Source organism: Hemicordylus capensis, chromosome 4 (genome assembly GCF_027244095.1).
Source record: "Hemicordylus capensis ecotype Gifberg chromosome 4, rHemCap1.1.pri, whole genome shotgun sequence".
Lineage (NCBI taxonomy): Eukaryota > Metazoa > Chordata > Lepidosauria > Squamata > Cordylidae > Hemicordylus > Hemicordylus capensis.
Genome location: NC_069660.1, coordinates 163,903,410 through 163,929,820, shown reverse-complemented (window position 1 = coordinate 163,929,820; position 26,411 = coordinate 163,903,410). Strand labels below are relative to the sequence as shown.

General features: G+C 50.3%; 1 protein-coding gene and 1 long non-coding RNA gene across 8 annotated transcripts in view; one reads left to right on the top strand and one right to left on the bottom strand.

The window, feature by feature from the left end:
- The window catches only part of PBX1 (PBX homeobox 1), a 298,544-nt gene that overhangs the window by 34,455 nt on the left and 237,678 nt on the right, over nt 1-26,411 (top strand). The gene's annotated exons all lie outside the window — the stretch shown is intronic.
- LOC128322616 (uncharacterized) lies at nt 79-26,411 on the bottom strand. Of its 2 annotated transcripts, none has more exons than XR_008305817.1 (3): nt 26,277-26,411; nt 18,820-19,018; nt 79-1,363 (listed from the first exon to the last, which is right to left on the bottom strand). It is a non-coding gene; the product is annotated as an uncharacterized LOC128322616 (long non-coding RNA). The 2 variants fall into 2 exon arrangements; XR_008305818.1 differs by lacking the exon at nt 79-1,363 and adding an exon at nt 11,440-11,568.

Genomic DNA, 26,411 nt, shown 5'->3' with positions numbered 1-26,411 from the left:
CCTCCCTTTTCTGCTGTGCTTAGTGTAGAATCCAGATGAATGAGTTGTGGTATGCAAGGACAAGGCAGTGGAGTTGAATCAGAAATATTAACAGTTTAATGAGACGCATATTATGTACAGAGAGAGGTGAGTGCAGACTGCTTTCCCATGCTCCTGCTGCTGGCTGTTTGCTAGCCCCGCCTCTACTCTGGAAACTGGAAAACAAGTAACTAAAGCCCCATTCAAAAGCTGGCCTGGATCAAGGAATGGATTAACCAAAAACACTTAGCAGTACACTAATCTTCCCGCACAGCAGGTGAGTTGGAGTGGGAGGCATAGTCTGTATTTCATCTCAGTATTGTGAACTATGGAGCATTTAAAAGCAAAGAGAGACTGTCTCCAGATGAGAACCTGGCAGTTTTAACTTAAGGGACATGATGGAAGGCTGGCAGACAACCATTCCAGGAAAATGTATCTCCTTTAATCTGTGCATATTCTGTAAATGTGAAATCTGGTATTTGTCAAAGATTTCAACATCCTGAGAAACAGAATTTTCTTATTTTAAGCAAACTGTTAATCCTCATGGCTTCGGGTAATCTTAAAAATGTATGGAAAATATATGAGGGAGACCTTGGAATGGCATCTGGCATTTAGGGGCTACAGTGTTTTGCCTGGACAACTCCTTGTCATCCCCTCATATACTGAGGCTCTCCACACAAGCACTGTGGAGACCCGGATGGGGTTAGGTGGGGAGAGCAGGCTGGATCCACTCTCCCTGCACACGAGCACTCAGCACGCCCTGAGCGGCCGGATCAGTCACCTACCATCATGGAGCCAGTAGGGGCAGTGGGGATCGGGGGCCTGCCACCACCTGGAAGTCCCAGCATGCTCCACGCAAGAATGCGGGGCATGCTGGTGAGCCCCTCAACGCTGGGAGGCTTGTTGGAGTCACTGCACTGCGGAGCCGCCATGCCGTGGAGCCGTGCCAACTCATGACCAAAAGAACAGGGTTAGTAGAGTGCTCACTCCGCTAACCTCATTTAAGGGGAGGGGTATTTAGGGAGGTTTCCTGCCTGGAGCTGGGCGGCTCCCATCGCAGCACACAACCTCCCCAAACTGGGCTGTGCTCCCTTAACCTGCTTTTGGGAGATTGTGAGAATAGCCTCACTGTATCTGCTTTTTGGTGATTCCACTGCTGCAGTTCACGCCCACCCAGTTTTCTTGCCTTTTCTTCATTCTGTTCTTTCCATCCTTTGAAAATGGAATCTTCCAAACATAACTGATCGTCCAAAGCAGGCACTGATATATTGATTTTCTTGATTTGCACGGTGATAATTTATTCAGTTGTGATGTGGCATAACGGGACCTGAGATGTGCTGAACTCCTATAATGCAAAGGGAACAAAGTGGGCAGGGAGAAGAAGGCCGCTGAAGCCTTTCCCTGCCTATGGTTCTCTTCCCGAAATATTTTTTTCAGTATGTTTTTCTTCTACTGGGAGTTACTTCTGTTCATGGATCAAGAGAAAATTGGCTGAGAAAAGTAATTTCAAAAAGAAAAGCATGGGCAGCGGGAGGGCTTTTCACACCTTCTCCCCCACCCATGCTTTGCCTTAAATCCCCCCTCCCTGCTTGTAAGGATTTGATTGCAATCTGATTCTGACACCTGTCTGGTTCAGCCCTTTACACAGGATATTTTATTTTGATTAGGCAAGGAGTGCGCAGGGCATGCTGGAGTGACCCCTGAGCCAGGAGGCTGTTTTTCAGCCTCCTGGTCAGGGGTCTCCTCGTGAGTAGCCGTGGCACAGAGCTGCGCCATGGCAACTCACGAGCAGAAAACCCAGGTTTGAGGAGCGCTCGCTCCACAAACCCAGTTTAACTGCCGGGCTACTTAAGCTGGTGACCCGCTTAAGAACCACTGGGCTTGCAGCCGAGCCTGGTGGTTCTCACGATGGGAGGAAATCGGGCTAGCCTCCGCTAGCCTGATTTCCTCCCATCGCGTGAATAGCCTCGATGACTTCAATTGTCTACGAGAGGAAGGGGGAGAAAGAGTGCAGATAACTTGGGTTCATTTCAAACCCATCTGCTGCCACACGGGAGCTTCCTCCCTGTCATGCAGCCAGCCTTTCCCAGCCCCATTTCCCCCATCTGGGGCTGCTACAGTATTTGCCCCACAACACACAACAGAATCACTGAAGGTTAGGCTGTGTTGACAGCATAAGGATAATCCTGGTCAAACCACTCTGGTCAGCCAGCATTTAAACCAGGATGGTTATCTATCCTGGTCAAATGCTGGCTAACCAGAGCAGTTTGACCAGGATTGGCTTGAAATTCTGCATTCACACAATCAGCTCTGCTGGGCTCATTAATCTCGATTAATTTTTTAAACCAAGATCCTCATGGTTGTATGAACGCAGCCTTTAAATCATTCAACTGCTATAGAACAAGCAAAAAGAATGCCTTGAGGGGTTACATGTGAGTCTATATTATCCACATTCTCTCTACTTGCCAACTCATTCCTTTTTCCCTGTGTCTGATTTTCTGTTAAGTGTAAGCATTCCAGGAATTTGTAAGGAATTATGAGGGGGGTTGGCGCTGGTGGGGAATGGGAGGTAAGGAAGACTCCTAGAATATAAACCATCTGCTCTCTAGCTTCCAGAGCTGCAGTGTCTGGAATGAAGGCACTGATCTAAACCAGATATTGTTTCAGACAATAAAACCCTATCACATGTTAATGAGAGTGTACATTTCAGAAGAAAAGGTGTAAGGCGCTCTGGGTGTTCTCACCACTTTCCTCTCAGGCCAGGTGTGGCTCTAAAGCCAGTGCTTTGTCACTTCTTGTCATTGGAAGGTTTTTTACTGCCAGTGAATGAGACTGACTGGCCTCTGTCTCTAGCCTTCCTAGCCATCTCATATATGCAAAAGGTGGCTGAGATCTTTGCTTTTGGCCTCAGCTCAGTGGCTTCCAACATGATACCTCTTATGGTTTTAGGAAGAAAGCTCTCACCACCTAGTGCTTCATAAATTCCAAGGCTGGGTGCAGCCTTTTTGACTTTCTGCATGAGAGATTCTCCCCGTGGTTGCAAACGCTGGGGCACCAGCATTTGCAAACACGGGAAGAATCTACGAGTCCAGCGTTTGTGACTTCAGATCAGGGGATGGGGTGAAAGAGCGTGTCAACACATAGGCGGGGCTTACACATGCACTCTTGTGGATGCTTGTGTACAGAATTCATGAGTAGAACACCTGAACAGGGCACGTGAATGTTTTAAAAATAAAAGGTATCTTTATTAAGTACCTCTCTCTTGGAGTCAATAATACAGTACTTTGGCTAAAATGAATCATTTGCTAAGTGGTGATGTGTACGTTCAGAGTTTTATCGCATTCTTAATTAAGCAAAATTACTTAAAGATCTTGTTGTTATTCATTTAGCAGTTTCTAGTCCTTATGATGCTACAGCAACACCTCCGATTAATTGCTTAAAATAGTATAAGAGCTTACAAAATTATTTGTGTTACTCAGTCATGATTTAGAAGGGCTGAAAATAATGATCTGCAAAACTGGTGTGGTATGGGGGCTAAGAGGCAGAGCTACAAATCTGGAGGACCTCAGTTTTGAACCTCGTCACTGCCACGAATGTATTAGTTGGCCTCAGGCAAGCCACACAACCTCCATGCCATCTGCATTGTGGAAATAATAGTTCTAATCTTTAGGTTTAATGTGGGTTAACAACATTAGTGTGATTGTGTGAACCCACAGCAAGGTGGTTTATGGCCCCAAATTAATCTGAGATTCCCACATTGGTGTGGGTTCACACAATCACACCAATGTCAATAACCCACATCAAACCTAGATTTGAATGACTGTGAGGTGGCTTTCACGAATCTGTGAGACCCACTTTGGCCGGGTTTGTGGAGAGAGTGGGCTAAGCCTGCTCTCCCCGCAGACGAGCAGGGCTGGAGCCCTGGGCAGCCGTAGCAGCCACCCACATGACTGCCTGCTCCGTGATGTAGCTGGCGGGGGCTGGAGAGTTCGGAGGCCATGTGGCCCCCGGAAGCTCCAGTATGACCTGCACAGTGCGCAGTGCATACTGGAGAGACTCCCAGAGCCAGGAGGTAGCTCTTCGCCTCCCCTCCGGAGGTCTACTCATGAGTAGCTGTGGCGTGGAGCCGCACCGCTGCTACTCACAATTTTGAAAACCGGATTTGCGGAGTGATCGCTCCGCAAACCCAGTTTAAGGGGAGGGGTACTTAGGTGGGTTAACCGCCTGGGAGCCACCGGGCTCGGCTGCGAACCCAGTGGCTCACAAGGTCAGCCGAAATCAGGCTAGGCTCCCCTAGCCCGATTTTGGCTGATCATCAGAATAGGCTCTGAGGCTAGCCCGATTTCGCCCCATCGTGTGAATCACCGGGCTCGGCTGAGAGCCTGGTGGTTCTTAGGTGGGTAACCTGCCTAAGTACCCCTGGCCTAAAACCAGGTTTGCGGAGCAAGCGCTCTGCAAACCTGGTTTTACAGATCGTGAGTAGCCACAGTGAGGCTCTGCACCATGGTTACTGACGGGTAGACCCCCAAGGGGAGATGAAAAGCCGGCTCCAGGGGTCTCCCCAGTATGCCCTGCGTGCTTGCGTGCAGCCCTTGAGCTCCCCCCGAGCTCCCTGTGCAGCCCCCAAGCTCCCCAGCCCCTGCCGGCTATGTCACGGAGCTGCCAATCATGTGGGTGGCCGATCCAGCTGCCCAGGGCTCCTGCCCTGCTCGTGTGCAGGGAGAGCAGGCTTAGCCTGCTCTCCCTGCGCACCCTCCAAAACCGGGCCTCACTGATTGTGAGACCCGGCTCTCTGTGTGAACCAGGTCAATGTTTGAATAGGAAGTGATTCTCACAATCTCCAAAAAGTGGGCTAAGGGAGCCTAGCCCGTTTTTTGGCAAGCATGAGAACTACCCAGCCCGCATGCAAGCCCGGTGTCCTCCAAGCAGGTAACCCACGTACGGAGCCCTCCCCTTAGACGAGGTTAGTGGAGCGAGCACTCCGCTAACCCTGTCTATTTGATCGTGTATTGCCATTGTGTGGCTCCGTGTCACGGCAGTACATGAGGAGACCCCCGCCAGGAGGCTAAAACAAACCTCCCGGCCCTGGGGGTCTCTCCAGTATGCCCCGCACACTCGCGTGGGGCATCCTGGAACTTCGGGGGGCCACGTGGCCCCCGATCCCCTCAGCCCCCGCTGGCTTCGTGACCGAGCTGGCCATCGTGTGGGCGGCTGATCCGGCCGTCCAGGGCTTCCTGCCTGCTTGTCTGCGGGGAGAGCAGGCTAAGTCCGCTCTCCCTGCTTACCCACTCTTGGCGAGTCTCACCAGTCCTCCAGATCTTGTTGCTATGAGTGTTGAATCTGCACATGACCATTTACTGTGGGCAGGGAGGGTGCAGGAGGAAAAACAAGAGTGAGCTGAGCTCACTCCCCGAGACACTGTTCATGTGCCTACACGATCCACGCTGCTTCTGGCAGCATGAATCCCTGAAGGCCGGGAAAATGAGTCCATGTGAGCAGCATGGTGCATTTAGGGATTCCCCCGTATGCAGCCCAAGCATACACATGACCCTGCTACTGGGGTTAAGGACAAACGCATGCTCTTAACCCTGGCTAAAGGCCAAGGTTCAAAGTCAGGCTAGGCATGGTGGCAGCGCTGGGATTGGCCTCAGTCCCGGTGCTCCAGTCCACATAAGCCACCTAAACCAGGCTGGGCTGCCCTAGACTGGGTTAGGCTGCTCATGAGAATAGCCTCTCTGCCTGATCTCTGATAACACTCATAGAACTTTGATAACACTATCAGTGAGACCCGCTTTGCGAGAGTGAATGGGGAGAGCGAGCTAAGCCTGCTCTCTCTGCACACGAGCAGGATGGGAGCCCTGGGCGGCCGGATCGGCCACCCACATGATTGCCAGCTCCGTGACGGAGCCGGCAGGGGCTGGGGGGAGCGGGGGTCGATTGCCCCCCGGAAGCTCCAGCATGCCCTGTGCGAGCGCGCAGGGCATGCTGGTGAGACCTCCAGAACCTGGAGGCAGCTTTTCACCTCCCCTCTGGGGGTCTCCTCGTGAGTAGCTGCAGCACGGAGTCGCACTGCAGCTACTCACGATAAAAAAAACCCGGGTTTGCAGAGTGCTCGCTCTGCAAACCCGGTTTTAGGGGAGGGCTACTTGAGCGGGTGAGCCGCTCAAGAACCACAGGGCTCGGCTGCAAACCTGGTGGTTCTCACGATTGCAGAAAACCGGGTTAGCGGAGGCTAGCCCGATTTTCTGCACTCATGTGAATAACCTCATAAACTGCTGCTAACCAGAACTAAACCAGTTCTAAATCCTTTTGCATGACCCCCCCCCCCCCCGTTTACCATCTCTCTCCCAGTGTACAGAAGCTTTCATCACAGAGCCACGCACAAGGTGGGCCACCTGGCATAAGTAAGAGACGCTCCTGTGAGAGAGCTTGCCTGCTAAATTGAAGAGCTGAGGCATTGTGAGATGTGACTGTAAGCCTAATCCTGTGGGGAGTCCTCCTTAAGGGTTAAAGGAGGCACTCCAGCGTACAGACCACTTTTTGGTTAGACGGTTTTTGAAACAGCAGTATAATCACAGGCCTCTTGCTTTAATCCTGTTTACAGCTTTCTGGACTTGAGGTTTTGGCCAACTCACATATTACTACTGTGTGAAGTGTAGGCCATGGCTCGGTGGTTGACCCATTCTTGGCATTCAGTTCAGTCTTGTTAATCTCTGGTTGGAAAGGATCTTGGAAAGACTCCTGCCTGGGACCTTGCAGGGTTGCTGCCAATTGGACAAGGACTAAATAGGCCCAATGGTCTGGCTACGTATAAGGCAGCTCCAGGTATGTCACTATCTGCCCTTCGTTTTCTACCTGTCAAGCAAATCGCAGGCTCAGGTTAGAACAAGCTACTGTTCAGCATGCATTAGGAAGGGTTTCAGCTGTGTAGAGTGCAAAATGTTAGGGTCTGCTTTAGGTGTCTGCTTCTAGTAAACAGACATAGAGCACTTGCACAACTGCCATTCCTTTAATGGAGCCTTTCACTTCAGAACCTCCTAGGAGAGTCTCCCGTTGCGCTGACCATAATGGCTCCCATAATCCACTTCAATGTTTCTCATCGTAGGGCCACCACCTTTGCCTTTTGCTTAGGCTGTATGGCAGCTGGGAAACTCCTAGGTTCATGGTGCATTCTGTCCTAGTTGGCACATGCCTGAATTGTGGTGGTAGTGACACAGGCCTAACTTTATTTGGAAAGGAGTGGGTGCATTTGAGCTGGAAATGGAACACATCAAGTTAGCTTCAGCATGGCAGCCTGCTTGTTACTGCTCGTCTGGGCTTCCGTTAATTTTCCTTTCCTTTCCTGAATCTTCTCTAGCAATAAATTCAGAATAACTTCCTCCTTTCTCTTCTTGTCCTGCCAACACTCTGTTTATTTCCAGAACACTGTCTCCAAAATACTCTTATTTCCATTTTCCCATTTCTAGCCCCTTTCAAAACTCAAAAGTCCCTTCTTTGTTCTTTTTTGTCTTTCCATGGCTTGTCCTTTGTTTAGACTTTTTTTTTTTGCGTCTGCTGTCTTAGGTTCTCATTTTATTTTCCTTTCCAGCTTAGCTGGCCCACTCTCCATAGATCTATTTTGAATGTGAGTTTTAAAACTATTGTACCTTCCATTGAGCTTCTTTCTCTACCTCCCATGTTCCTGGAGGGTCAGAGAATTGATGGCGGGGAGGAGAAATACAAGACAGATATTTATCACACATAAATACAGGACAGATATTTCTCACGCATAATTCTGCATCATGTCAAAATGAGTGGATCTAATTTACACCCGAGGAGAATCTGACTCTTAAAGCCCATGAGATGGTTCTCCCAAACATCACCAGAACCTGATCAATTGCTTTGACTACGTCGTGTTATATTTAGACTGCTTTCGGCCTCCTGGAATTTTGCTGTTGAATAGCAGCAAAGCGGTGAATTATTTTTCATTACTTCTGTTTATTATTAGTAGAAGACCATGAACTGGGTGGATTTATTTTGGAAAAGGAAGAGGTGCATGTTAGTTTGGGGAAGCCTAAAAAGCAACATTGAGGGTCAGGCAGGGTAGACCCATGGCATTTTTTTCTTTCCTTCCACTCGTACCCTTTCTCCCCCGAAACTTCTCTTCTTCAAGCTTGCCAAGAGAGCTGACAGTCCACAACAATGGCCCCCTTTCTTCTCTGTTGCTGGTGTTTTGATAGTTTTATGTTACATCCCCCCACCTTCCGTTGTGGCTCAGAGTTGAGGAGGGGGGCATTTAGAGAACCTGACACGAGCGACATGATGTAATGTTTTTTTTTCCAGCATAGAAACGAGGCAATTTTTCACCCAAGGTCAGCAAAATTTATGTCAAGCCCCAGACTCCTAGCTGGCTGGCCCTTCAAGGAAGGAGCCTTTGGAATGGCAGGCACCTAGCCTGCCCTGCCTGCTACTCCTCCACAAATTGCCGCTCTGTGTGGAGGGGCTGAGCCTCACTCCATAGCTTGAACTAAAATAATTGCATCTGTAGTAGACAAGGAGGGAAGCCCATTTTATACTCTGCGTTTTGTTAATCAGCCCTCACATCTGTTTCCTATTGAAAGCCTATTTGGAGAAAACAGAGAGAGAGGGAGAGAGAGAGACTTTTTATAGTTTAATAATCTTGGAGGCAATACTTTGGGGTCCTTGCTGATTGTCCACTAATCCTTCTCCCCTGCCCCCCACCAGTCCCCTGTGGCTTTAATTTAACTTCCATTAAAAAATAAACCAACCCACACAGAGTCCCACTGAAATAATTAATTTGGCTTCCTCTTTGTTGGGGTTTTCTACTATACCATGAAGTGCAAGTTAGAGTTACCAATTGTCCCGGATTGGACAGGATGTCCTGTAATTCCAGGGGAAAGTGGCTGTCCCGTCCAGGACACTATCTCCCCCCCCCCCGCATTGGGGTGGCTGCGGATGGCATAATGGAGCCAGCGGGGTCTAGATGCAAGAAGGGCTGCTCTGAACCTGCTGAAGAGGCAGCAGCGGCAGCTATACATGCACAGGATAGATACATGAATTCAAGGAGGAGCCTACTCTTTCTCTTTCTCACGATTGGTGAGACCCGGCTTGAGAAGGGAAGCGGAGAGAGTGGGCTAAGCCCGCTCTCCCCGCACACGAGCAGGGCAGGAGCCCTGGGCGGCCGGATTGGCCGCCCACACAGTTGCCAGCTCCATGACAGAGCCAGTGGGGGCTGGGGAGTTCAGGGGCCACGCGGCCCCCGGAAGCTCCAGTATGCCCTGCGCGAACGTGCAGAGCATACTGGAGAGACACCCAGAGCCGGGAGGCAGATTTTCGCCTCCCCTCGGGGGTCTACTCATGAGTAGCCGTGGTGCAGAGCTGCGCCGTGGCTACTCACTATCAGAAAAACTGGGTTTGCGGAGCGCTCACTCTGCAAACCCAGTTTAAGGGGAGAGGTACTCAGGTGGGTTAGCCGCCGGGAGGCAACCGGGCTCGGCTGCGAGCCTGGTGGCTCCCACGATCATCCAAAATCGGGCGAGGCTCCCCTAGCCTGATTTTGGCTGATCGTGGGAATAGCCCCTCAGTCTAATCTACGGGATTGTTGTGAAAATAAAATGGGGAGTGGTATATATGCCACCCTGAGTTCCTTGGAAGGAAGATGGTGGAAAATATGTATGCTTTTAGAATGCAGGCTGCATTTACTAGCTTTCTTTTTAAAAAAAGAAAAGAAAATACAAATATATAGATATAGATGTATGTATGTATGTATTCATATTGAAAAAGAATTGACACTGGTATAAATGGTTGGTATAAATGGCCTCACCCCTGAGATCCCCCTGCCCTTGTGTCCCCTATTCAGGCAATGGAGTGTTGGCAACTCTAGTGCAAGTCCACCTCTTCCCTTTACTCTTTCAATTCTGAAGTTGGTTTCTGTTGGTCTTTGGTAAAGAAGGAGGTTTTTATCAAGGTTTGGTTGAGAAGCTTTAGGAAAAAGAAGTAAGTCTGGCAGTGGAAAGATGCTGTGGATCCACTACTCTGACCCCGAGATGGGTTCTAACCTCACGGCTTATCCTACAGGCTGCTCAAGTCCCTCCCAACTTACTCACACCGCCTCTGCCTCTCCTGAGCTAAGTTCTCGCTGTTAGATGCTGGCCCTAAGAAGAAAGCCTTACAATCATTTTTTGAAATATGATTGGGCTTCAGTGGCTTTGCTGATATAGGAAACTCCAGAGTGAGCATGAACTGTTAGTACTGTGAGCTCATTCACACAATCAAAAACTGTATTCTACCTGCATTTGAAAATTGGCTCACAATTTTCGGTTGTGTGGAAGTAAGGCGAAAAAACCTGGGTAGAAGTGATTGTGTGGAAGCAAGGTAGGAGGAAAATCTAAGTAGCTTTTCTTCCTACCATACTTCTATACAGTGAAGCTGTTCTCTTGTGCAGCCAAGACCAAGCTATAGAAGCCAAGCCAGTCTTGGCTCCTTATAAGAACCACTGGCAGCTGCCGGCAGTACCTTAGTGGCAAACCCACCAAAGAGGCCTGCCCCTTAACCGAAGTTAAGGGCCCATGTGCACCCTTAACCCAGGCTAAATGAGAGTGTGTTGGTGCCACCCAGCACCAACAGAGGAGCAGGCTCTGGGCCAGCACCAGGGGGATCCCCAAAATGCACTGTGCACTGGTGCAGTGCATTATGGGATTCCCAGGGTCCATCCAGGATGACATGTCCTGGTCCCCAACCCTCCACACTGTTGGGAAAAGCCAATCCACGTGCCCAGCAAGGACTTCCCCTTCTGCCGGGAAGGTAAGTTTGAGTAGCCTTCCCAGCTGCCGACCTGGTAGTCCTCTCATGTAATCATGAGAAGGGACTCAATCCAGGTCTAGCCAGGTTTTCATTTTACCTTGCTTCCACAAAACCAAAAATTGGGTGTACACACAGCTCCCAAACCTGTGTAGAACACAGTAGAGCTAGTGCTCTATGCCTGTCTAGATGTGGGTTTGCATTCTGCCACCAATGAAATTCTAAACCATCATCCTGGATCACCTCACCTATACAGCAGTAGTCTAGCAAAATACAAATGCCAGGCTTCTCAAGCTCTGGGGCGGTCCTCCTTATGAAGGTAGGAGCAGTGACCAGAAGAAAGCTGAGCTGCTCTTAAACTGTCCCTTGTGTTCATATGACAGCATTTCTTGCTTGAGCTGTGATGCAGAGGATGGAATTATCTCCCTGCCTGCCAAGAGCTATCTCAAGTCTCTGTGATTTGGGCAGTTCTGTGCCTTTTCCCTTGTCTTGACCGATAGTGCTGGGGCCCAATGAAATTATTCCTTATGCTCTGGAGATGATTTTATGTTACTAATTTAAATTTGACACATTTCCTTTAATGAGGATGCCAGTTCCCAGCCTGAAGACAAATAATCTGAAATGCCGAACTATGCAAATTCACTGCAACCTTTTTATAGTCTTGTGTAAACCTTGCTTCTGTAAATGGCTCTTCTCTGCACCCACCGTTGCATTTATCAGAATGTTGTTTCTTGCATATATCCCGGCCATCTGAATCCATGAATGTTGTTGCAGGTTTTTGTAAAAAAGAAAGGGGTGGGGTGGGGTAAGGCCTAGTCCACCTGCAAGCACTCATGTGCAAGACCCACTGAAATAAATGGGAGCTGTCCCAGAGCAACTCTTGCATAGCTCCCACTCATTTTAAAAGGGTGTGTGCAGGAGAAGTTCCTGGTAGATTGTGCCCTAGAGTTGAAAGGTGCAATGTGCAAGATCCTTTTTGTGCAAATAGCCAGTAAAGGGACAAGACCTTTTGGTTCACACTGGTGCATTTGTTTTCCATCTGATACGATGTCTGCTTCCCAAACTGGAAGGGTCCTCTAATCCCCGAAGCTGCTGCTGGCTCCCATTCTGCTTCTTTTTCTAGAATTCTCCTTTTTACCCCCTCCCCTCTTTTTTTTTTTTTTTTTTTGTTTAGCTTCATTGCTTTTGATGTTCTCAGGCTCCTATCAGCACAGTTCCCATAATGCCAGCCCCGTGCCTTTCATTATCACGTTAACAAACTTGAGTCGTGCCTAACGAGGACGCCTCATACGTTATGCTAATGATCAAGAGACATGTTAATGATATTTTAGAAGCCTAATTAGTGGAATATATAACTATATGCAATTTGGTAATGGACTGTGACAACAAGTTGTTAAGAGGGGGCTTGACAAATCCGGTTGGATGTGGCCTCAGATAAACAGTCTCTGAAAATGAATGAACAGGAACGGTTTGGGGTTGCGGGGTAGGGGAGAGACATTTGGTGTGTGTGTGTGTGTGTGTGTGTGTGTACATGCATGCATGCTTTGCTGACAACATATGAATGTCATTTCTCCAGGCCAACCAGCTTCTCTTTACTTTTGAGCACCCCAATTCTAGCTGTTATATGGGGAAACAAGTTCCAGCAGTTTCTGTGGCCTTTGCGTTCAGATTAATTGTGCATTATGTAACCTCTGTTTTTGCCAACACTCTAGTACTTTTCATTCTTTACCCCCTACACTTGTGAGCACCTACTTACAACAGAGTAAGGAAATTCTCACGACTGGCCAAAGCAGGGTAGGAGTAGGGGTGTGTACGAAACTAAAAAGAAAGTCATTCAGTTCAAGTTTGAATCAGTTGAAACTGAACAATTGCTCTGAACTGGTTCAGATAAATTGCTCTGAATTGGTTCAGTCGAACCGGTTTGGCCGGCCAATATACTTGTAGGGGGGAATCCGGTGAGGATTCTCTGTTACAAGTACAGGGGTGGGAGACTCTTTCACATGTAAGGGGCAGCTGGGTAAGGAGCTTATGACCTCTCTCGCTGTCCCCGCCCAGCCGCCCCTTGCTGTTACCTAGCCTGTGCGCTTATCATCTCAAGATTGCATTGTTAAGTAGGCTAACTCTAAATTGCACTACTGTATATCGCAGAAGGCTTGTAGTGACCCTATTAGAGGTGAAACATGGGATTTGTTTACACATACATGCAGTGGCATAATTAGGGCAGAGGGGGCCTTTGTTGCCCCCCCAAAAGCCCTGCGGCACCCCCGTTGGCAGTGCACGCCGTCTGTGTTCACCATCAGCATTGGCACAACCACTTCTGCCACTACTGCTTCAGCCCTTGCTATGCTTTCCATTCCCATTTGAGCCCACCATGCATGTGCCCTCCATTCCCAACCAAAGTGGCAAAGGATGGTGGCACATCAGCAGCTGCCATTTACTGAGTCAGACCATTGGTCCATCTAAATTAGTATTGTCTACACAGACTGGCAGTGGCTTCTCCAAGGTTGCAGGCAGGAATCTCTCTTAGCCCTTTCTTGGAGATGCCAGGGAGGGAATTGGAACCTTCTGCATGCAAGCATAAAGATGATCTTCTCAGAGCGGCCCCATCCCCTAAGGGGAATTTCTTACATATCGAGGCGATTCTCACGATCAGTGAAAAGCGAGCTAAGGGAGCTTAGCCCACTGTCTATGGATCGTGGAAACCACCGGGTTTGCAGGCAAGCCTGGTTTCCCCAAAGCGGGTCACCCGCTTACCTACCCCTCCCCTTAGCCCGGATTTTGTGGTTGTGTATTGCTGCACCATGGCTCCGTGCCACGGCAACATATGAGGAAATCCCCGGCCGGGAGGCTGCAAGCAGCCTCCTGGGCTCAGGGATCTCTCCAGTATGCCCTGCACACTTGCATGGGACATCCTGGAACTTCCAGGGGCTGCACGGCTCCCAATCCCTGCAGCTCCCACCGGCTCAGTGACGGAGCCAGCAGTCGGTGACGGAGCCAGCAGTCGGTGGCCAATCTAGCTGCCCAGGGCTGCAGTAGTGCTCGTCTGTGCGGAGAGCGGGCTGAGCCCGCTCTCCCCGCAAACCTCATTTTCGTGAGTCTCACCGATTGTGAGACTCACCTCATAGTCTCCCATTCAAATGCAACCAGGGAGAGCCCTGCTTAGCAAAGGGGACAATTAATGAAGTAGTTGGCTGGTGGGGCAGAAAGAGTGGGAGAAGGGAGGAGGGGAAAGGGAGAGAGGTGGCCTATGTTCCAACAACACCTTGGAACACTGATAGCTCCATCCTTGCATCCATGTTAATTTATCACTTGACTTCAACTTCAGGTATCATCTTGTATCTAACCTTACAGAGAGAATTTGCGCCTCAACTCCAACATGATGGGGTCATTCACACAATCAGAAATGGTTCTACCCAGGTTTGGGAGCTGTGTGTGTTCCCAGTTTTCGATTGTGTGGAAGCAAGGTAGGAGGGGAAACCTGGGTAGCTTTTCCTCCTACCTTGCTTCCGCACAATCACTTCTACCCAGGTTTTCCTCTTACTTTTCTTCCACACAACCGAAAATTGGGAGCTCAACAGTTCCCTAACCTGGCTAAAACACAATTTCCGATTGTGTAAATGACCTCAGTGAATCATAAGGATGTCAGGTCATACATTGAGGCTATTCCCATGATCCCTGGAAAGCGGGCTAAGGGAGCTTAACCCACTTTCCAGGGATTGTGGAAACCACCAGGCCCACAGGCAAGCCCGGTGCTCCCAAGGCGCCTAGCCCGCCTAATTCCCCCTCCCCTTACATGAGCTTAACGGAGCAAGTGCTCCATTAACCTCATTTTTTTGCTCATGTGTCGCCGCGGTGCACGAAGTCCCAGTCCTGCTCCATTAATCCAGGATCCAGCAGCACACACGTTGCACTGGGGTATTCCCCCAACAGACAGGCACTCTATGTGTCCGTTTCTGTGTTTCCTCAGGCTGAACTCGGCCCGAGGAAACACACAGGGGCTATTCTCATGATCCACAAAAATCGGGCTATGAGATTCTCCTAGCCTGATTTTTGTGGATCATGTAAACCACTGGGCTTGCAGGCGAGCCTGGTGGCTTACAAGCGGGTCACCCGCTTTGGTAGCCCTCCCTAAAGTCCGGGTTCACGGAGTGAGCGCTCCGCGAACCTGGGCTTTCTGATCGTGAGTAGTTGCGGCGTGGCTCCGTGCTGTGGCTACTCAAGAGGAGACCCCCCGGAAGAGAGGAGAAAAGCCACCTCCCGGCTCCGGGGCTCTCGCCAGCATGCCCTGCATGTTCGTGCAGGGTATGCTGGAGCTTGCGGCCCCAGCTCCCCCCAGCCCCTGCCGGCTCCGTCACGGAGCCAGCAATCGTGTGGACGGCTGATCCAGCCGCCCAGGGCTCCCTCCCCACTCGCCACCGCAAACAGGGTGTCAGAGGCGTAACTATAGGGGGGGCAGGGGGGCATGTGCCCCGGGCGCCATCTTTTCTGGTCACGTGGGGGGCGCCGGCATGACAAAAAAAATTTTTTAATTTTTTTTTAATTTTTTGTTAATACAAATGTTTCCTGCTCAGTGCAGCAGCACTGCAGCAGTCACGGGAGCGCGTCGGCGCCCCCTCCCCCACGAGCGGTCCCTTCCGCACCGCCCGCACACACACCCCCCATTGCTTTGCTGGTGCCTGGCGGCCAGTCAGTGGCCTGGCTTGGCGGCGGCGGTGGGCGCTTGTGAGGAAAAACCTAAGTATAATGTAGTATGTTGGGGGCGCGGGGGGGCACCATTTCAGTGCTTGCCCCGGGCACCGTTTTCCCTAGTTACGCCTCTGCAGGGTGTCACTGATCATGAGACTCGGCTCACAGTAACACACGGAAATACACAGTACCCAGCAGCCAGGGTAAGGGTGTGAGTGCACCCTTAACACCAGTGTTATTTCAAAGAGTTATTTGATTATTTCAAATAACAGCCAGTGTTATTTCAAAGAGTTAGGTTGGTGGGAAGCAGAGGGATCCTCAAGGATCCCGCCGCTTCTCACAGCCAGCCTAACCCAGGCAGTGCTGCCCCAGGCTGGGATAGGCTGGTCATGAAAACAGCCTCAATGAGCCAGGTCTCACAATCAGTAAGACCCGGTTTTTGCAGCTAAGCGGGGAGAACGGGCTAAGCCCACTCTCCCTGCAGACAATATGGGCGGGAGCCCTGGGCGGCTGGATTGGCCGCCCACACGTTTGCCAGCTCCGTGATGGAGCCGGTGGGGGCTGGGGAGCTCGAGTGCCACGTGGCCCCATAAGCTCCAGTATGCCCTGTGCGAGCGCACGGGGCATACTGGGGAGACCCCTGGATTCTTGAGGTGGCTTTTTGCCTCCCCTCCGGGGGTCTACTTGTTAGTAACCGCAGCACGGAGCCTGTGCAGTGGCTACTCACAAAGGCTAAGCCCCCTCTCCCCGCAGACAATCGGGGAGGGAGCCCTGGGTGGCCATATTGGCCACTCACACGATTGCTGGTTCCGTGACAGAGCCAGCGGGGGCTGGGGAGCTCGGGCGATGCGCGGCCGCTGGAAGCCGCTGGAAGCCCCAGTAAGCCCCCTGCGCAATCACGCAGGGCATACTGGGGAGACACCCGGAGCCGGGATGCTGCTTTTCACCTCCCGGTTGGAGGTCTACTCATGAGTAGCCATGGTGCAGAGCCGCACCGCGGCTACTCACGATCAGGGAGCCCGGTTTTGCGGAATGTTTGCTCTGCAAACCCGGGCTAAGGGCAGGGGCCCTTAGGCGGGTTACTCGCCTAGGAATCACCGGGCTCGTAGCCAAGCCTGGAGGTTCACACAATGGGGCGAAATCGGGCTAGGCTCCGCTAGCCCAATTTCACCCCATCATGTGAATAACCTCAATATCTACTTCATTCTACCTGAGATTTCCCTAAACTTGCTCCAGTTCCAGATGCTTGGCATAGGTAGAATGTGAGTAGAAATTACCCCAAAATTGCATTGACTCCAGGGGCAATGTCAGCAATGTCACACTAGCCACTGCCATTTTTTAAAATACCCGTTGAGGCTATTCACACGATGGGAGAAAATCAGGCTAGCAGAAGCTAGCCCGATTTTCTCCCATTGCGAGAACTACCGGGGTCAGCCGCGAGCCCAGTGGTTCTTCAGCAGGTAACCCGCTTACGTAGCCCTACCCTATAACCAGGTTTGCGGAGCGAGCATTGCACAACCCCGTTTTTTAAAATCATGTGTTACCTCGGTGTGGCTCTGCGCCACTGCAGCTCACAAGCGGACCCCCAACCGGGTGTCTTAAAAGCAGCCTCCTGGCTCGGGGGTCTCTCCAGCATGCCCTGCACGCTTGCAGAGGTCATGCTGGAGCTTCTGGGGGCCACGCAGCCCCCGATCCTCCCAGCCCCCGTCAGCTCCGTCACGGAGCCGGCAATCGTGTGGGCGGCCAATCCAGCCGCCCAGGGCTCCCTCCCCGCTCACCACCCCAAACAAGGTCTCACTGATCTTAAGACCCGGCTCACGGTAACACATGAAAATACACAGTACTCAGCAGCCATGGTAAGGATGTTAGTGCACCCTTAACACCGACTAACAGCCAGGTTATTTCAAAGAGTTAGGTTGGTGGGAAGCAGAGGGATCCACAAGGATCCCGCCGCTTCTTACAGCCAGCCTAACCCAGGCAGTGCTGCCCCAGGCTGGGATAGGCTGGTCATGAAAAAAGCCTCAGTGAGCTGGGTCTCACGATCAGTGAGTCCTGGTTTTTGCAGCTAAGCGGGGAGAACGGGCTAAGCCCACTCTCCCTGCAGACGATTCGGGTGGGAGCCCTGGGCGGCCGGATTGGCCGCACACACAATTGCTGGCTCTATGACAGAGCCGGTGGGGGCTGGAGAGCTCGGGGGCCGTATGGCCCACGTAAGCTCCAGTATGCCCTATGCGAGCGTGGGGGGCATACTGGGGAGACCCCTGGAGTCTGGAGATGGCTTTTTACCTCCCCTCCGGGGGTCTACTTGTAAGTAAACACGGCGCAGAGCTGTGCCGCGGCTACTCACAGAGGCGGGTTTCACGATCCGTGAGACGTGCTTTTTGCAAAGCCGCGGGGAGAGCGGGCTAAACCTGCTCTCCCCGCAGACACTCGGGCATGGAAACAATCAGGCATGGAGCCCGGGGCGAGACACTTGAGCATGGAGCCCTGGATGGTCGTACCGGCCGCCCACACGATTGCCAGCTCTGTGATGGAGCTGATGGGGTCTGGGGAGCTCAGGGGCCGCACGGAAGCCCACGGAAGCCCCAGTATGCCCCGTGTGAGCGCTCAGGGCACACTGGGGAGACCCCCAGAACTGGGAGGTGGCTTTTCGCCTCCCGATCAGGGGTCTACTTGCACGGAGCCGCGGCACGGCTACTCACAATCAGGGAGCCCAGTTTTGTGGAGTGCTAGCCTCCACCAGCCCTATTTCGCCCCATCGTTTGAATAACCTCAATATCTACTTCATTCTACCTGAGATCTCCCTAAACTTGGTCCAGATCCAGATGCTGGGCATAGGTAGATTTTGAGTAGAAATTACCCCCAAATTGCGTTGACTCCAGGGGCAATGTGACTCCAGGCAGCCAAACTGATTCCAGGCAGCCAAATTGGGCACTGGCCAGGGGCCCAGAGCAGACTTGAGACCCTGTCTAACTTGATTGAGAATCTGGGCAGCAGCAGTGATGTAGAGCACAATCCAGAGTGCTTTGTAGGAGCCACACTAGCCACTGCCCTTTTTTAAAGTATCCGTTGAGGCTATTCACATGATGGGAGAAAATCGGGCTAGGAGAGGCTCGCGCAGAGCATACTGGGGCCACGCCGCCCCCGGGCTCCCCAGCCCCCCCCCCCCCGGCTCCATTTCGGAGCTGGCAGTCATGTGGGCCCAGGGCTCCCTTCCTGCTCACCGCCCCAAACTGGGTCTCATGGATCGTGAGACCTGGTCCTGAGTCTGCCCACAGGTTGGTTTGAGACTGGTAAACCAAGACCTGAACTTACCGCTTGCTGCTGTTTTCCAAAATGCAGTCTTGCTAATTGCCTTGATGCTGTTTTGTCTTGAATTCAGAAATCATCGACAAATCACAGTTATGGCCATTACTCTGCCTCAAGAGGGCTGCTGCACCATGGAAACGGGAATGACTTCTCCTCAAGAGGCTGTTATACCATGGAGACAGGGGTGAGCTTATGTAGCTGACTCCTGAACAGGTGGGAAACAAAAGCAGACAAGCAGCTCTAAACCATGGTTTGCTTGTTGTAGATCTGGGAGCTCTAACTAAAGCAGTGTTTAAAAAACAGAGAGGCTATTCACAGGAGGGGAGAAAATCAGGCTAGCGGAGGCTAGCCCGCTTTTCTCCCATCGTGTGAACCACCGGGTTCAGCTGCGAGCTCAGTGGTTTGTAAGAGGGAGACTACGCTACAGTATCGCTCCCCTTAAACCGGGTTTGAGGAGCGAACGCTCTGCAAACCCATTTTTAAAAATTGTGAGTAGCCGCTCTGTGGCTCCGCGCCCCGGCTACTCACGAGGAGACCCCCGACCAGGAGGCTGAAAAGCAACCTCCCGGCTCGGGGTTCTCTCCAGGATGTCCTGTGCTCTCGCAGGGCATGCTGGAGCTTCTGGGAGCCGCATGGCACCCGATGCTCCCAGCCCCCACTGGCTGCATTACAGAGCCGGCAGTCATGTAGGCGGCCAATCAAGCCGCCCAGGGCTACCGCCCTGCCCGTGTGCCAAGCCCGCTCTTCCCGCTAACCCCCTAGAGGATCATGAGAAGAGCCTCAGGGTCTTGCAGCACATGTGGAGGGCCAATTCAGATGAACACCCCTCTCACACAGTTCAAGGATGTGCCAAGAATGTGTCAGCATGTCCTTTGGTGAAGTTGGGTGGGCATGTTCTTTCAGCAGCCCTGTCCTCCTCATGTGTAGATGAGACTGTTCATCTGAACCAGCTCGTGTATTTTTTAAAATTATGATTAGCACAAACCATGTTTTTCCATTATGGCCAAACCCAGCCTCTTTCTTCATGTGCATCCCTGTTTAAAGGGATCTGAAATTTTGGGTCTCCTTAAGTGAAGTCCACCTTAAGTGGTGGAGCAGGGAAATGCTTGACTAACAAGCAGAAGGTTGCCAGTTTGAATCCCTGCTGGTACTTTATCGGACAGTAGCGATATAGGTAGACGCTGAAAGGCATCATCTCATAATGTGCAGGAGGAGGCAATGGTAAACCCCTCCTGTATTCTACCAAAGAAAACCACAGGGCTCTGTGGGCGCCAGGAGTCAAAATTGACTTGATGGCACACTTTACTTTACTAAGTGAAGAAAAGAACGAAGCTTTTCAGCTCTGATTCATTTTATAAAGTCAGCAGTAACCAATCTGACTTCCAGCACAGTGGCCCTTTCCACCCTCCTGCTGTCTGGGCTTGCTTTTCACCACACCCCTTACGGACCTTGCAGAATGAATTGTCCCAATTCAGAATAAGTTAACTGTACTGAAGTCCCCTTGGAATCAACTGAACAAGTTAGGATCAAAGTAGACATGACATGAGGTTAAACGTGTTATCCCATTAATGTCCTTGTGATCTTTCCTAAAAAAAATTGCAGTTGTGGGGAGGATGATCCGGATTGGGAGCATGGTGCAGTAGGGTTAATCCTTCCCCTTCCCCTATAGACACAGTAAGCTTGTTCACACAACCTTTAATTGGGGCACGGAGGGCGGGGGGAAGGTAGGGTAGCACCTGACTTCCCTCCAGATGATCTTAGTGCTTCTGGGGGACATGTGGATCACGCACCCACTTGAGCTGCGCAGCCTGGCCTCTAGATATCCCTCAATGCATTGTACGGAGAGCATGGTGTATTGAGGGATTTCCCTGCAAGCCAGACGCTCTAGGTGCCTGGCTCTGGGTCTGCTTGAGCTGCCTGCACTCATGCCCCTTTACCCCAGTAAAAGCCTGGGGTGGGCTGGGGCCCTGGACTCATAGCTGGAGAGCACCAGGATTGACCTTGATCCCGGTGTTTCACACGAGCAGCCCTACGCAGGATTTTCTTCCAGGAAAAATAGCAGCTTCAGGGAGGCAATTTTCATCCAGAAAACAGCACAGAAGAAAGGATTAAACCCCATTCCCACTGCACCACAATCCCAATCTGTATCAAGGGGGGGGGGCATACAGCTACCATTTTTTGATTATAGAGAATAAAATGGGATCACATATTTCATTTCATGTGTGGCACCACTGCGAGCAGCATTCCAGGAGTGCGTTACATCCCAGGAGTGCAGTACATTGAGGGATCCTACCTCATCCAGGCACTCTTGCCACCCAGCTCTCTACATGTGTGGGTTGCCTGCAGCCTGCGTACACACACAACCCCAGCACCAGGGTTAAGAGTGTGCCTGCGCCCTTAATCCTAGCTAAAGGCCATGGTAAAAAGTTGGGTGACCTACAAGGGCAGTGCCAGGATCGGGCTTGATCCCAGTGCTGCACACGAGCAGACCAACCCAGGCTGGGCTGCTTGTGAGAACAGCCTTAGTCACTCCCTCTTCCTCCTACCTAGTTGTTCCCAGCTCCCAAACCTGGGTAAATCACTTGTCCTACCCTACGACTGTATGAACTGCCTTACTGAGTTGCAAGAGAAAATCGCCACTGGTTCCAGTTATGTCTCTTCCCATTGACATAGGACCCATTATAATGGGACCCATAGGATCCCATTATAGGATCTATAATGTGATGTGAACAGTATTCCCTTTAACAGGGACTCCCAGATGTTGTTGACTACAATTCCCATATTCCCCAGCCAAAGGCCATTGCAGCTGGGGATGCTGGGAGTTGTAGTGAAAAACATCTGGTAATCTCTGTTAGAGGGTCTATGGATGTGTAGATGAGTTTTGAAGGAAAATCGGGAGGAATTATAACCTGCTTGGTCGAGCATTAAATTATAGAACTCCTTGGGACACTGCCCTCTGTGTGTTTATGATGCCTGTTGTAAAGGGCATCATAAGAAGAACATGAGCATCAGAAGAACATCTGGAAAGATTGGCCAGATGTTATGTTTCCATTGCCTGTAACTGCTGATGACTTGCAGCAACAGGTCCTGTGGCCATGCCCCATTCCAACCTCAACATCTCCCCTCCACCCCACCCCACCCCCCAACAAGTCTATCCACCCCATTATTAAATAAGAACAGTAAAGCAGAAGAATCTTTACACTCTGCGATTTTTATGCCATGGATCAAAGATCAAAGTAGAGCACAGTGACCATAAAAGTAACTGCTTTTTCAATTTTACAATGCTTTCAGTGGTAAAGAATCAAATAAATTTAATATTAATTAAACACTTAGCTTTTAACCTCCTTCTGCATCAACATTTGGCTGCTTGTTGGGGGAAAATTAATTGGGCATCTTAAATCTTGCGTTACTAAGCACTTTGACAGAGGTTTCAGAAGCACTTATAACTTAAAGCTAAAGGCACTGGGACCATTTGTCCTTGCACTCACTTAATTGAAAAGTCTGCGATTGGAGGGTGGGGGGAGAAAAAGGGGGGAAAGTGCCATTTTATGGTTGAGCTTCTCCAAAAAAGCATAACTTATAGTTCCAGTATTATGGTCTTTGCTTTAATTTCATCTCTGTAAGTGACACCTCACGGAATGGAAACGATTGATCTTCTATTACACATGCCCTATTGATCCTGAGCCCCGCTGGAATTTGAAAGAAGTGTGGTGTTTGGAGTATTATGTGATGATAACATTTAATACCTTCTTCTCACATTTTACTCATCCCAAAGTGTTTTACAGACATGGATGTGCATATGGAAAATGAAATTGAGGTGAAGCAACTCTGCATTTATTGTTGTAACTGTACTTTTCGATGTTTGGACTTTAGAGTTATAGACATTATCATTCCTGGATATGGAATGGAAAGAACGGTTGCTTCTGAGTTTGGGCATAGCAGACCTTTTGCAGCAAGTACAAGGATCCACGCACAACACTTGAAGACAAAAAATGAAGAGGAACAGAGCGATGCACAACAGAAAAATGGTTAAGAACCATTAAAAAAAGAATAAATGTTTTGCCCATACATACAGAGGGGGAAACATATGTTTAGAAAGTATAAAGGCAGTGGCACTGATCTTAAGTTGGGTTGCCAACTTTTGATTTAAAAAATGTTGGCATCTCAGTCTGAAGATGTTTCTCAGCATGGGGAGATATTTTTCTTCTTCTTCAAAAGGGGTGGGGGTTGAAATAGGAATGTGCACATGAGCATGTGCAGGGTGTTTTTCATTGAGAAGGTAAAGTTCCATTGCCTGTCCCGAGATAGTCTGGGCATAATGTAGAAGCAGGAACCCAGCTCTGTTCTCATTCTTTCTAATTGTGAGAAGACAACAGGCAGAGGCTTGGGCTCTGCACTAGGGATGTGCAAACCAGTTTGAATTCAAACTGGTTTGAAGTCAAACTGGTTCGGCTCAGTCGTTCGAATTTGAACTGAACCAGGCATTGGGTTCAACCTGCCGGTTTGAATTCAAACTGAATTTAGCCTGGTTTGTTTCAAACTGGCTTGAACTGGTTCAAACTGGTCCAATACTCCAAAACTGGGTTGGGTGGTAGGCACCCATGGGTGCCAACTACCACCTAAACCCCAAAGCAATTGGACACTCCTATGATTTTTAATGAATTTTTGAAATTTTTATTATTATTGCCCATCATTCCCTATGTGGAGTACCTAGGGGCAAAAAACTGGTGTGGGTAGTAGGCACCCAGGGGTGCCTTCCACCCACAAAACAGCAAAGCAATCAGAGACTCCTGCGATTATTTGTGAATTTTTGACTCTTTTTCAGATTTTATTCCTCCCATAGGGAATAATGGGGATTCCAGCAAATGTATCGCTTCACGTCAGGGGGAAAGGGATGGCCCAGAGTGGATTGTGGTGGGTGGTAGTGCCCAATGGGGTCAAGGAAGCTACCAGAATTATTTCAAAGGAATTGGGCAAAGGGCTGATTTTTTGTGATTTGTTGAAGTTTATGCATCTTTAAGGTTTTTTCCATAGGGAATAATGGAGGTTTCAGCAGCCCCATAAGTCCACTTGGGGGTGGGTGGGTGCTGGGGTGGCCCAGAGTGAGTGGTGGTGTAGTGCACAGAGGGTGCCAACCACCCCCATGAGTTGCTAACCCATGGGGTACTGAGTTTTGTTGTTTCTGAGGTGTTCTGATTGTAGATTCTCAGGTAACAAATGAGAGTGGATTCATGGTTTCTCATTGAAAATCTCATATGCTGCCAGAGAATCTACACTCAGAATCTACACTCAGATAATCTACACTTGTGCCGCTAACCTTGTGGTGGGGCATTTTAGTGGACTTACCGCCGGGAGCTGCGCCACTGCTGGCGGTTCACATGCATGGGGAAAACTGGGCTGGGCTTCCTTAGCCCAGTTTCCTCTGTGCATGTGAATAGCCCATTATCAGCCCAAAAACTAAGTTATTGATGTTATGGTAAACAAAAAGAAAGATTGAGCCCTTTCTCATGATCAGGAGAAAGGGCTCAAAAGGGGTGAGGCCTTGAAATGCTTACCTCCCTGTAGACAATATCCCTGCCGTTACTGGATGGTGGATTGCCTGCCCAGACAACCGCCTGCCAGCTGCTCCCAGCAGCACGGAGGTTTGGGGATGAGCACACAGTGCATTCTTGGGCAAGGTGTTGGAGAACATTGTGGCATCTCAGCTCCAGGCAGCCCTGGATGAATCTGATTACTTAGATCCTTTCCTGTCTGGCTTTTGACCTGGATATGGGACTGAAACTGTCTTGGTCGCCCTGGTGGATGACCTACGCCGGGAGATAGAGGGAGTGTGACTCTGTTGATCCTCCTGGACCTCTCAGCCGCTTTCGATACCATCGAGCATGGTATCCTTCTGGGACATCTCTCTGGGTTGGGACATGGGGGCACGGTTATACTTTTGCTCCGCTCCTACATAGAGGGTCATACTCTGGGGGATGCTTGTTCCACCCCTTGGCCTTTGGCCTATGGGGTGCCACAGCAATCTATTCTGTCCCCCATGTTGTTTAACATTTAAATGAAGCCCTGGGAGAGGTCATCCGTAGGTGTGGGCTGCGTTGCCATCAGTATGCTGATGAAACCCAGCGCTACCTACCTTTTAAGTCAGCAGACCCCAGGCAGGCAGTGGATGCTCTGAACTGGGGCTTGGAGGCTCTTCTGGACTGGATGGGGGCAAACAAGCTGAAATTTAATCTAGATAAGACGGAAGTACTCTGAGTTAGTAGAACTGATCAACTGAGTAAAGGGTAAATCTGATTTTGGACTGGGTCACGATCCCTCTGAAAGACAAAGTCTGCAGCTTGGGGGTGCTTCTGGACCCAACGCTGTCCTTGGATGCTCAGGTGGCTGCGGTGTACAGAAGTGCCTTTTACCAGCTATGGCTGGTATGCCAGCTGCGACCCTACTTGGAGAAGTCAGACCTTACCTCAGTCGCTCATGCATTGGTAACATCCAGATTGGACTACTGCAATGTGCTCTGCCTGGGACTGCCCTTGAAGACTGTTCGGAAGCTTGCACTGGTTCACTGGTTCAGAATGCTGCTGCAAGGATACTCATGGGTGCAAGTCACTTCATGAGTATTACCCCCATCCTGCGTCAGCTTCATTGGCTGCTTCTGGGCTAGATTCAAGGTGCTGGTATTGACCTTTAAAGCCCTACATGGCTTGGGGCCGGGGTACCTGTCGGACTGCATTCTCCTTTATGAATCTGGCTGGGCCCTCCGCTCATCATCTCAGGCCCTGCTCATGGCCCCGCCACTAACAGAGATCCAGTTGGCAGGGACTAGAGACAGGGCCTTTTCGGTTGTGGCCCCTCAGCTTTGGAACGCCCTCCCTGAAGAACTTCACCATACTCCCTCCCTCAGTGTTTTTTTTTTTAAATCTTAAAACACACCTTTTTAAAGAGACTTTTTAATGCTCCTTTGTTGTTGTATCTGGTAAGTTCTTTAGCTTTTTCTAATTTTCAGTTTTTAGCTTTTAAAATAACCTTTAATTTGAACCTAATAGTGATTGTGGTTTTTAATCTGACAACCTTTCTCTATAATTTAGTTAATTTGATTACTTGTATTGTATATTGTATCTATCTTATTGTTGTGAGCTGCCCTAAGCAGTAGTGCACTGGAGGGGTGGGGTATAAATATTTTAAGTAAATACATAAATTATGGGGATTTTGTTGATGCTGGCCAGGAGGCTGCTGATGTACAATTAGTTAGCCTGGTCTGGTGTGTGGGTGCCATGTAGCACTGACACACAATCAGTTAGTCTGGGTTAAGGGTGTGAAGGGCAAGTGTGCGGTGCATTATGGGGATTCCAGTGATGCTGGCCAGGAGGCTGCTGGTGTGGGTTAGGGGTGTGCACGGAACCGCAGAGCTGCGGTCCGGCACTGGGGTGGGGGGTTCCATCAAGGGCGGGGGGGGCTTTACTTACCCCTCCTGCGCTTTCCACACACTGCAGCTGTAATTATTCTAATAATCGCTCCTCCGTTGGCGGCTCCTCCGATGGCTCCTCCAGTTAAAAAAATGGCCGCCCCCTTGTAGTCCCGGCCCCCTGCTGCTGCCGCCC